Below are 13598 nucleotides of genomic sequence, written 5' to 3' on the forward strand. Positions count from 1 at the left end.
CACACTGGGGGCAGAATGCTGGACACACACTGGGGCAGAATGCTGGAGACACACTGGGGGCAGAATGCTGGACACACACTGGGGGCAGAATGCTGGACACACACTGGGGCAGAATGCCGGACACACTGGGGGCAGAATGCCGGACACACTGGGGGCAGAATGCCGGACACACTGGGGGCAGAATGCCGGACACACTGGGGGCAGAATGCCGGACACACTGGGGGCAGAATGCCGGACACACTGGGGGCAGAATGCCGGACACACTGGGGGCAGGACTGGAGGCATGGGCAGAATGTAGATACAGGGCATGATTGGAGACACGGGGCAGAATGAAAGACATGGGGCAGGATTGGATCATGGGGCAGGATGGATACGATGGAGACAGATGGGGCAGGATGGGGAGATCATATGGGGTAGAATGGATACTCATGAGGGCAGGATGCGAGAACATATGGCTGGAGCCAGGAATGAGATAAACGGGGCCAGGGTGGGGAATATTATTACCATAGGGGCTAATTAACCCCTTCATGACCCAGCCTATTTTGGCCTTAATGACCTTGCCGTTTTTTGCAATTCTGACCAGTGTCCCTTTATGAGTTAATAACTCAGGAACGCTTCAACGGATCCTAGCGATTCTGAGATTTTTTCGTGACATATTGGGCTTCATGTTAGTGGTAAATTTAGGTCGATAATTTCTGAGTTTATTTGTGAAAAAAACGGAAATTTGGCGAAAATTTTGAAAATTTTGCAATTTTCACATTTTGAATTTTTATTCTGTTAAACCAGAGAGTTATGTGACACAAAATACTTAATAAATAACATTTCCCACATGTCTGCTTTACATCAGCATAATTTTGGAAACAAATTTTTTTTTTTGCTAGGAAGTTATAAGGGTTAAAATTTGACCAGTGATTTTTCATTTTTACAACAAAATTTACAAAACCATTTTTTTTAGGGACCACCTCACATTTGAAGTCAGTTTGAGGGTTCTATATGGCTGAAAATACCCAAGTGACACCATTCTAAAAACTGCACCCCTCAAGGTGCTCAAAACCACATTCAAGAAGTTTATTAACCCTTCAGGTGTTTCACAGCAGCAGAAGCAACATGGAAGGAATAAATTAACATTTAACTTTTTAGTCACAAAAATGATCTTTTTGCAAAAATTTTTTTATTTTCCCAAGGGTAAAAGGAGAAACTGGACCAAGAACTTTGTTGTCCAATTTGTCCTGAGTACGCTGATACCTCATATGTGGGGGTAAAGCACTGTTTGGGCGCACGGCAGGGCTCGGAAGGGAAGGAGCGCCATTTGACTTTTTGAATGAAAAATTGGCTCCAATCTTTAGCGGACACCATGTCGCCTTTGGAGAGCCCCCGTGTGCCTAAACATTGGAGCTCCCCCACATGTGACCCCATTTTGGAAACTAGACCCCCCAAGGAACTTATCTAGAAGCATAGTGAGCACTTTAAACCCTCAGGTGCTTCACAAATTGATCCGTAAAAATGAAAAAGTACTTTTTTTCACACAAAATGTATTTTAGCCTCAATTTTTTCATTTTCACATGGGCAACAGGATAAAATGGATCCTAAAATTTGTTGGGCAATTTCTCCTGAGTACGCCGATACCTCATATGTGGGGGTAAACCACTGTTTGGGTGCAAGGCAAGGCTCGGAAGGGAAGGCGCGCCATTTGACTTTTTGAATGGAAAATTAGCTCAAATCGTTAGCGTTTGGAGAGCCCCTGTGTGCCTAAACATTGGAGCTCCCCTACAAGTGACCCCATTTTGGAAACTAGACACCCAAGGAACTTATCTAGATGCATAGTGAGCACTTTGAACCCCCAAGTGCTTCACAGAAGTTTATAATGCAGAGCCATGAAAATAAAAAATTATTTTTCTTTCCTCAAAAATGATCTTTTCGCAACAATTTTTTTATTTTCCCAAGGGTAATAGGAGAAATTGGACACCAAATGTCGTTGTCCAGTTTGTCCTGAGTACGATGATACCCCATATGTGGGGGTAAACCACTGTTTGGGCGCACGGCAGGGCTCGGAAGGGAAGGCACGCCATTTGGCTTTTTGAATGGAAAATTAGCTTCAATCATTAGCGGACACCATGTCGCGTTTGGAGAGCCCCCTGTGTGCCTAAACATTGGAGCTCCCACACAAGTGACCCCATTTTGGAAATTAGACCTCCCAAGGAACTAATCTAGATTCATAGTGAGCACTTTGAACCCCCAAGTGCTTCACAGAAGTTTATAACGCAGAGCCATGAAAATAAAAAAATAATTTTTCTTTTCTCAAAAATGATTTTTTAGCCCACAATTTTTTATTTTCCCAAGGGTAACAGGAGAAATTGGACCCCAAAAGTTGTTGTCCAGTTTCTCCTGAGTACGCTGATACCCCATATGTGGGGGTAAACCACTGTTTTGGCACACGTCGGGGTTTGGAAGGGAAGTAGTGACGTTTTGAAATGCAGACTTTGATGGAATGCTCTGCGGGCGTCACATTGCGTTTGCAGAGCCCGTGATGTGCCTAAACAGTAGGAACTCCCCACAAGTGACCCCACTTTGGAAACTAGACCCCCCAAGGAACTTATCTAGATGTGTGGTGAGCACGTTTAACCCCCAAGTGCTTCACAGAAGTTTACAACGCAGAGCCGTGAAAATAAAAAATCATTTTTCTGTCCTCAAAAAAGATGTTTTAGCAAGCAATTTTTTATTTTCACAAGGGTATCAGGAGAAATTGGACCCCAATATTTGTTGCCCAGTTTGTTGTGAGTATGCTGGTACCCCACATGTGGGGGTAAACCACTGTTTGGGCGTACGTCAGGGCTCGGAAGGGAAGTAGTGACATTTGAAATGCAGACTTTGATGGAATGGTCTGCGGGCGTCACGTTGCATTTGCAGAGCCCCTGATGTGCCTAAACAGTAGAAACACCCCACAAGTGACCCCATTTTGGAAACTATACCCCCCCAAAGAACTTATCTAGATGTGTGGTGAGCACTTTGAACCCCCAAGTGCTTCTCAGAAGTTTATAACGCAGAGCCGTGAAAATAAAAAATAATTGTTCTTTCCTCAAAAATTATGTTTTAGCAAGTAATTCTTTATTTTTGCAAGGGTAATAGGAGAAATTGGACCCCAACAGTTGTTGCCCAGTTTGTCCTGAGTACGCTGGTACCCCATATGTGGGGGTAAGCCACTGTTTGGGCGCACGTCGGGGCTTGGAAGGGAGGGAGCACCATTTGACTTTTTGAAAGCAAGATTGGCTGGAATCAATGGCGGTGCCATGTTGCGTTTGGAGACCCCTGATGTGCCCAAACAGTGGAAACCCCTCAATTCTAACTTCAACACTAACCCCAACACACCGCTAACCCTAATCCCAACCCTAACCACAACTGTAACCCCAACACACTCCTAACCCTATCTGTAACCCTAACCACAAGCCTAATCTTAACCCTATTTCCAACCCTAGCCCTAATTCCAACCCTAACTCTAATTCCAACCCTAAGGCTATGTGCCCACGTTGCGGATTCGTGTGAGATTTTTCCGCACGATTTTTGAAAAATCTGCAGGTAAAAGGCACTGCGTTTTACCTGCAGATTTACAGCGGATTTCCAGTGTTTTTTTGTGCGAATTTCACCTGCGGATTCCTATTGAGGAACTGGTGTAAAACGCTGCGGAAACCACACAAAGAATTGACATGCTGCGGAAAATACAACGCAGCGTTTCCGCATGGAATTTTCCGCACCATGGGCACAGCGGATTTGGTTTTCCATAGGTGCACATGGTACTGTAAACCTGATGGAAAACTGCTACGAATCCGCTGCGGATCCGCGGCCAATCCGCTGCGGATCCGCGGCCAATCCGCTGCGGATCCGCAGCCAAATCTGCACTGTGTGCACATGCCCTAACCCTAACCCTACCCCTAACCCTAACCCTAGTTCTAACCCTAGTTCTAACCTTAGTTCTAACCCTAGTTCTAACCCTAACCCTAGTGGAAAAAGAAAAAAAATATATTTTCTTTTTTTTATTATTGTCCCTACCTATGGGGGTGATAAAGGGGGGGGGTCATTTACTATTTTTTATTATTTTGATCACTGTGAGGTTTTATCACAGTGATCAAAATGTACATGGAACGATGTACATTTATATACATGTCACCAGTGATCACTGTATTACCTATACATTATATACAGAGCTCCTGTGTATAATACCACCAGTGATCTCTGTATTACCTCTACACAGACACTGCATACTAAGTACAGATCTCCTGTGTATAATGTCACTGAGGCTGCCGTCACACATTCAGTATTTGGTCAGTATTTTACATCAGTATTTGTAAGCCAAAACCAGAAGTGGGTGATAAATGCAGAAGTGGTGCACATGTTTCTATTATACTTTTCCTCAAATTGTTCCACTCCTGGTTTTGGCTTACAAATACGGATGTAAAATACTGACCAAATACTGCTAGTGTGACAGCAGCCTTATGGTGATAGTATTGGGTTTTTTTTGTTTGTTTTTTATTTCTGATCAGTATTGTAGTATTCAGTCACTATGTGGTGGTAATATGTGGTCTGGAAATGGTGTTGTGGTATTTGTCCCTTGTATGTGCTATTTGGTCGCCAAGTGGTGGTAATATGTGGTCTTGACATGGTGCGGTGGTATTTGTCCCTTGTATGTAGTATTATTCGGTCACTATGTGGTCTGGTCATGGTGTGGTGGTATTTCTTCCTGTATGTGGTAATATTGGTCTTGGTATAGTGGATTGTGTTGTGTATGGCGGTCATTTGTTCTCTCTGATATTAATTAGGAGAAGATTCTTTATTTCCATTAGAGTTTTAATGCTTTGTACACAGCGGCAGAGATGCACTTACAGGGGTTTCCTGTGGAAAAAAGTAATCACCTCTCCACAGGATAAGTGATAACATATTGATTGGTGGGGGTCTGACTGCTTGGACCCACTCAGCAAAATGTGGAACTTTTTATCCCCATTAGACTGGAGTGGCATGTCCGACTAGATCACTGATCCATTCATTCCCTCAGTGGCTGCACTTGTTTTTTTCTGGAAGCCCCAAAGAGAATGAATGGAGCTGCGGTCAGAAATCCCACCTGCCGCTGCATTTTAAAATAGTGATAAAAGTGTCCTGTCAGGGATAAAACTTCCCCAGTTTCTAATGGTCGGATCTAAGCGATCACCAATCCTGTGGAGCCCATGGATCAGTGATAACTTGTTTTACCAAGAACCACATTAATGTAAACTACCGTAATTATACATCCCAGTTATTGGGGCACACGGTAGATGTGCGGCAGCCGCCGGTGTTTTACAGCCGATGCTCCACTATAATGACAGATATTTGCATATAGCTGTAGGGTGGGCCCCTAGAGTCCATTCCTCTGGTGGGCCCCAGACACCCCAGTCCGACGCGGTCTCCTTGTAATGCCTCCTGCCTTATGTCTGTGCTGACCGCATGCACATTTTTGTACTTTATACATTTATGATTTATATATTGATGTATTAAGGTGACTTTAATAAACATTTTTGAATATTTTTATATAATTATGTTTAAGTGGACTTTTTTGCTCCGTTTTCTTGTGGTAATTGTATTTTGGAGTGGTCCAAAAAGGGCATCCGTAGGGTGCCTTGGGAGAGTTGGGACCACCTGCTCACCATCATTGGAAATATTGGTGCTTCATGATTATTGTAATAAATGGTTTGGTTGATTGTTCAGCCGCCAGCTATCTCATCCAACTCTCCCATACACAGGAGGGCTCGAGACAGTCGGTGTCAGACTTATCCTGGCAGCGGCTTCTCTCCATGAGAACTAAAGAATCAGGATTCTGAAATCAGACATGACATATTCCTATCTACCCCGATATTATATTTAAGGGGAAAATCAGGCGCCCCCATACACATTGGCCTATGGGCTGAACTTCTCCATACTGGTGAGTTTGGAAGACGTTCGTTTTATTTCTAAGGGGACCTTTAGAGTGCTCCAGTAAAATCATAGGTCCAAACTATCCCGGATATCGTAGGACAGTCCAGGATTTGGGCCTTTGTGCCACTGCCTCAGTCTCTGGGCCAAGTGTTCTTCACTATATTACAGTCACTGCCACCATTGCTCCTCCTGCTTCAGGATATGCCTCCTCTGTCACATCCTCCTATGGTCATCAGTATACAGTGCTCCGCATTCTGAGCATGTCACTATGACTTGGGGAGCTCATCATCTCCTGTACTTCATGCAGATAATTGGAATCAGCAGTCATGCAGGTAATTGGAGTCAGCAGTGTCAGTGTGTATTTCATTCTGGCTTCTTTCTCTAGTCCCCATGTTTGCCTGCTTTTTCTTTTAACTTTGGGCTTTGCAGTCTACTGCAGGCATACACACGAACCCTGAGGAAAAGACAGAAGTGGTTTATTACCGCTTCTCATTTGCAGAAACATAGCTCTCAGTCAGTGCTATGGAGAGAAAAAGTGCAGTGCCAAAGCATCTATTAGACCCAATGACCTACAGAGCAGCGCTGCTTTTGCAGCGCCCCAGAGTCCTGGTTGTTGCAGTAATGTCGCTCTGCCACTAAGGGGAGTGATGTTACATCTGATTGCACTAAAGGAGTTCACCTGACCAGGTATCACACACACACTACACTTCACACTCCGGCCACCAGGGGGAGTGGTTCTATCTAGTAGGCCACTCCTCACGCTATGGTAAAACTGGGGGTTGGACAGGAAGTTAGGGAGAAAGCAGCCCGGGAGAGTTCGGGAGAGGACCTGTCAGGGGTAGGATCCCGACAGTGGCCTAGCGAAAAGGACAGATTGTTATGGAGCCGTGCCTGTAGGATAAAGCGGCAGGCTTCTTAGAAAGGACACGAAGCGAGGTTTATTGTAGAGAAGTGAGATCACAGCACAAAGGAGAATAGAACCAGTACGAGTCGAGCACTAACAAATACTTGGAGACCACCCAAGCAACGAGCATACTCGCTCATCACTATTGAGCACCCCTGCTATACAGAAATCACCTTACCGAGTAAGGTGATGAGCTCCGGTGAACTTTCTCATGCAGCAGTGGTGCCGTGAAATCACCGGCGCTCATCAGCTGATGAACTTATGTGACCTCTCTCACGGTAGCTAAGCAATATACAATGTGGGAGGGATGACGCTCCTGTGAGCGTGTAGGCAGCAGCCGGTTGTGGCTGTTCTACAAGTGATATCGCCGTGGGACACTCTGTATTATGTAGACTATACACAACTAATCCCACTTTTATTAATGTGAGAAGAAAGAAGCGATCCCATATATAAAATTAATGTTTATTGATGTTAATTTAAAAACTTACAGAATAAAAAAGCAAAATTACCGTAGGGGACACCATAATACCAGGCAATACATAAATTAATCATAAATAGCCACACAACAATACCGGTGGTTAACTATACTGAACTAAGACCGCATTCTGGTTTACCAATCAATGCCCAATGACATCATAAATCAAAGAAGGTGGTCTATTGGTACACATAATTCCTCATACCTACGCTGCCCTTAAACAATGTATAACTTAAGTATTAGCCAAATGGCTTAATATACAGGCAGTACTATAATACGAGATACTCAGAGACCACCCTATAAGGCCGCCAAAGAACAGTATCTGAATCCACTCAACAATAGTCCAAAACGAAATTAAGCATATTACCTTATGATGATGGCGTCCCCTCACCCCGACGCGCGTAGGTATGAGGAATTATGTGTACCAATAGACCACCTTCTTTGATTTATGATGTCATTGGGCATTGATTGGTAAACCAGACTGCTGTCTTAGTTCAGTATAGTTAACCACCGGTATTGTTGTGTGGCTATTTATGATTAATTTATGTATTGCCTGGTATTATGGTGTCCCCTACGGTAATTTTGCTTTTTTATTCTGTAAGTTTTTAAATTAACATCAATAAACATTAATTTTATATATGGGATCGCTTCTTTCTTCTCACATTAATAAAAGTGGGATTAGTTGTGTATGATATTGTGGAGTGCCCAAGTGATTGGCATAGGACATATGTGGAGCTAATTATGTAGACTATGTCAGATAGAATATATGGTTATTATTTTTAATTGTTTACAGGAGCCATGTTTTTTTATTTTACTTTTTTTTTTATAGGAGACAAGGGCATTGGGGATTTGATGTTAGGGGAGTATAATGTGTATTTTATTTGCTTATGTATTTAATTATTTTAAAATGTTTTATTTTTTTATTTTAAGTTTGAGCAAATAGATGGCGGCTCATGAGAGACTACATCTCCCATCATGGTGAGAAGCAGGGAGAGGGACAAAGGAGCTTACCACGCTGAGAATGTGTAGCTGGAAATTTGGCACAGAGTTCCACCTGAGGGTGCAGTTTCCACTGGTGATCAAAAGAAGGTAGACGAAAAATGGAGAAAAGCCGGATTACTCACCGGTAATGCTCTTTTAATGAGTCCACGACAGCACCCCACATGAGTTTAGTAAATGGGTGCTGTCGTGGCGAAGGGTAAAAGATTCTGGTACAACCATCCAGGGATAAAAATGGATTCTTTATTCAAATGTAGTTAAAACATTAAATGCGAGCTCTCGTACCTGACTCGTTTCATAGGCTAACTGAGGCACAAGTATAACAATCCAACATACCGTATATACTCGTGCATAAGCTGAGATTTTCAGCACTTTTTTTGTGCTTAAAATGTCCCCCTCGGCTTATACACGAGTCATTGTCCCAGAAAGTCAGCAGGGGAGGGGAGCGGAGGAGCAGCGGCAGGAACCGGCAGCTGTGACATCATACTCACCTTCTTCGGTCCGTCGCTGAACGTCCCTGCATCTCCGTTGTCCTGGCGCAGCAGCTCTTCTGGTTTTGAGCGGCCACGTGGTACCGCACATTAACGTAATGAATATGGACGCGACTCCACTCCCATAGGTGTGGAGGGCATATTCATTACCTTAATGAGCGGTACCACGTGACCGCTCAGCACAGGAGAGCTGCCAGTGCCATGCTGGGACAACTGAGATGCAGGGACGTGCAGCAATGCACCAAGGAGGGTGAGTATGACGGGGAGCCACGCACACAACGAGGGGACCGAGAGAGCCATGCATATGATGGGGGAGCTACGCATGTTACGGGGGAGCCACGCATATGATGAGGGGAGGAAGGGGGAGCCACTCATATGACGGGGAGCCACACATATGATGAGGGAGGACGGGGGATCCACGCATGATGGGGGTGGAAGGGGGAGCCACGCATACAATGAGGGGACCAGTGGAGCCACACAGAGCAGGACAGGACGGGGGGGAACCACACAGAGCAGGATAGGGATGAGGGAACAATTCGTACCCAGCTTATACTCGAGTCAATAAGCTTACCCAGTTTTCCGTGGCAAAATTAGGTGCCTCGGCTTATACTCGGGTCAGCTTATAGTCTAGTATACATTGTCTAAACATAAGGACAATTACGGTCATCAATGCATTTATCATTTGTGATATTTTTTATATAATGATTTTGTTTCCAATTTTTGCAGTTTTTTTAATTCATTTATTTTTCTAGGTTTTTCCCATGATTTTTTTTCTCTCTCATTATAAAAGTATGGGCAGTGCACATTGTTTGCACGGTCACCAAAGCATCTGTGGTTTGTGACTTTGTTTATATCTTTTGATCTGGGAATGATCTTGTGTTTTGCATTCATTTCTTTTTCTGAGGTTTTTCCACGTTTCCTGAAATGTATATGTTTCATGTTACATCTTCCACCTAATGTTTTCCGGTGCCAGTTCTTGTCATAGTGTAGCCTCCATTTTTTCCATCCAAGTCTGTAAGGTTTTTTTTTTTGTCTTTATATAGGGTAGAAACATTTTTGTGCCTTTTCATACATTTTATGCTTTTGTTTACATTTTTTTTTTTTTTTTTTACTTCTGAGTTCTGACCATTAGAATGTGGATCTTATGTGCACTTCAGTGCGTGCATTGCTTTTATTCTATTACCATTATGTGCGTTCCTCTCTCACAGCCACAGGTTCCAACTTATGGGCGTTGACTTTGTTCTAACCTATTATAATTGTCCTTATGTTTAGACAATGTATATATGTTGGATTGTTACTTATGCCTCAGTTAGCCTATGAGTAAGGCCAGGGTCACACTTAACATATGGAAAATCGGTCCGAGTCTCCCTGCTGAGAGTCACAGGAGTGTAATGGTCATCCGTGTGTAATCCGTTTGCAATGCGATAATGCTATTTTCTCACACCTATGTATTGTGAGGTACCAAGGGGAGAAGTACTAGAAAACAGATATGTTTCTCCCCGTTTCATTTCATATGTCTCCCAGTATTGATTGTGAAGCTGTTTATTTCACTGTAATCCGGTCCTGGTTTCTTTAGTGATCAGCGTGGAAAGGACTGAGGCTTCCCTTCCACACATGCAGTCCAGGTTTTGGTCTCCTGACTGCTTCAGCTGATAATCAGGAGCTGCTGGGATCTCAGTCTCTCATCTGCTGGTCTGGGAAGCTGACACAGTAAGGCTGCATGAACTTCTCTGCTATTGTGTAGGTATTTTTCTAGTTAGAAACTTATTGTTAGTTAGGGGCCAGACGGCCTTAGATATTTTATTTCATGTTTGGCACGTGTAACATTGTACGGCAAATGTGTACAATAAATACGCCTGGTGCATACCTGTGTGGAACTCGCTAGCCTGCTACTGTCCGTTGTGACTCCATAGCCACCTGCTTGGGCCAAAGCAAAGATCCCTGTTGAGCTATATTCCCACAAATGGTGTTTCGAATGCGGGCAATTGTGGCTATTGGACTGTGACTGCAGAGAAAGTGCTCTGTGTATGTCCTGGCTGAAAGCTTCTGTGCTTTTGAAGAGCCAAGAGTCCAGTAATATGGAGGAACTAGTGAAACAGTTACTGCAGGCAAATGTTCAACAACAGCAGACTAATACTTACTTCCAGCAAGCCCTGGACCAGCAAAATCAGATTCAGCAAGAGCAATTGAATGCAATAAAGCAGGCTTTGCTTCGGCAGCCCCAAGATGAGAGGGATCGTGCACAAAGTGTTGCTAGTGCACAGAAAGCCGTACAAAAGACTTTGCTTAAAATGACTGCTGACGATGATGTAGAAGCATATCTCACCGTATTTGAACGTATTGCAGAACGTGAGCATTTACCGGTGGACAGATGGGCTGAAGTGGTTGCTCCATTTCTGAGCGGAGATCCACAAAAGGCCTATTACGATTTAAGTGGAGTGGATGCTATGGACTACACCAAATTAAAAGGCGAAATCCTGGCGAGGCTGGGAGTAAACACATATGTACGAGCACAGAGGGTACACTTGTGGACTTTTGTGGAGCATCAGCCAGCCCGCTCACAAATGCATGATTTCATCCATCTAGTAAAAAAATGGCTGCAACCAGAGACTTTGACATCCGCAGAGATGGTGGAACGGGTTGTTCTAGACAAGTACCTGCGGTCCTTACCCGCTAAGATACAGAGGTGGGTTGGTCAGGGTGACCCATCTACAGCCGACCAGTTGGTGAATATGGTCGAACGCTACAATGCTTCTGAAAGCTTACTCCAAGGGACGCTATCACCTCGCTGCGCTCCCAATAAATCGCCAGAAAATTCTGTGAAACCTACTTCATCTTCAAAAGAAGAGAACCTTGCAATAAAGGGTAGCAGACCTACAAAGGACTGTGGAGGCGGTACGGTCTCACAGCAAGCCAGCAGACCTTATCTGGGGTCCCCAACGAGGAGGCAAGGGCCTATACAGTGTTGGCGATGTCGCGGGCTCGGCCATGTAGCAGCTAACTGCCCAATGACTACAGAGCCAATGGACTGTAACGCTATGAAGCGTCTTTCGTAGTGTTGAGCATTCCGATACCGCAAGTATCGGGTATCGGCCGATACTTGCGGGTATCGGAATTCCGATACCGAGATCCGATACTTTTGTGGTATCGGGTATCGGTATCGAAACATTAATGTAAAAATGTGTAAAAGAGAGAATTAAAATAAAAAATATTGCTATACTCACCTCTCCGACGCAGCCTGGACCTTACCGAGGGAAGCGGCAGCGTTTTTTGTTTAAAATTCGCGCGTTTACTTCCTTACGTGAAGTCCCGGCTTGTGATTGGTCGCGTGCCGCCCATGTGGCGGCGACGCAACCAATCACAGCAAGCCGTGACGTAATTTCAGGTCCTTAAGGATTTTAAAATTACGTCCTGGCTTTGTGATTGGTTGCGTCGCAGTCACATGGGCGACGCAACCAATCACAAGCCGTGACGTCACGGGAGACTGGACACGCGCGCATTTTAAAATGCGCGCGTGTCCAGCCTCCCGTGACGTCCCGGCTTGTGATTGGTTGCGTCGCGGTCAACCAATCACAAGCCGGGAGGCTGGACATGCGCCCATTTTAAAATGCGCGTGTGTCCAGCCTCCCGTGACGTCACGGCTTGTGATTGGTTGCGTCGCCCATGTGACTGCGACGCAACCAATCACAAAGCCGGGACGTAATTTTAAAATCCTTAAGGACCTGAAATTACGTCACGGCTTGCTGTGATTGGTTGCGTCGCCGCCACATGGGCGGCACGCGACCAATCACAAGCCGGGACTTCACGTAAGGAAAGAAAAGCGGGAATTTTAAGCAAACAACGCTGCCGGCTCCCTCGCTGAGGTCCAGGCTGCGTCGGAGAGGTGAGTATAGCAATATTTTTTATTTTAATTCTTTCTTTTATACATTAATATGGATCCCAGGGCCTGAAGGAGAGTTTCCTCTCCTTCAGACCCTGAGAACCATCAGGAATACCGTCCGATACTTGAGTCCCATTGACTTGTATTGGTATCGGGTATCGGTATCGGATTGGATCCGATACTTTGCCGGTATCGGCCGATACTTTCCGATACCGATACTTTCAAGTATCGGACGGTATCGCTCAACACTAGTCTTTCGTTATATGTACAGTCGGTCTGTGTTGCAGAGGTCCTCACAGGAAATGAACGACATGTGTCTTGCCTTGAGATCGACGGTCATAGTGTGAATGCCGTCTTGGATTCCGGCAGTCAAGTAACTCTGGTACATGCCAGTCTGGTGGACCCTAGAGCCCTAACGAACTTAACCGTGGGCATTAGTTGCATCCATGGCGATATAAAAAACTACCCCACTGCCTGGGTCACCCTTGCCACGCCAGTAGGAACCAAAAGACACCAAGAGGCAGTCCTAAAGTCTATGGGACATGATGTAATATTGGGGAGAGACTTTCCCTTATTTTGGGACTTGTGGAGCCTTAAAAATGGCATGAACAGTCTAGTTGAGGACGATGCCGTGGAGCTAACCCCTGAGCCATTGCAGCAAGATGAAGGGGGGCCCATCTCAGAGGAAACTCCAGAATCTGTAGACTCTCCTCTGGCTGTATATGCAGGCGACGCAGATGAACTAGAGGAGCCTATAGAAATGCCAGGTCTTGAGGTGGCCCGTGGTAAATTCGGGACCGCTCAACACCAGGATCCTACTCTGGCAAGGGCATGGGAAAATGTAAAGGTCTCTGAAGGAAGACCATTGTACCCAGGGGCTCAAAATGAGTTCCCACATGTGGCGGTGCAACA

This window comes from Ranitomeya variabilis, chromosome 4 (genome assembly GCF_051348905.1).
Source record: "Ranitomeya variabilis isolate aRanVar5 chromosome 4, aRanVar5.hap1, whole genome shotgun sequence".
Lineage (NCBI taxonomy): Eukaryota > Metazoa > Chordata > Amphibia > Anura > Dendrobatidae > Ranitomeya > Ranitomeya variabilis.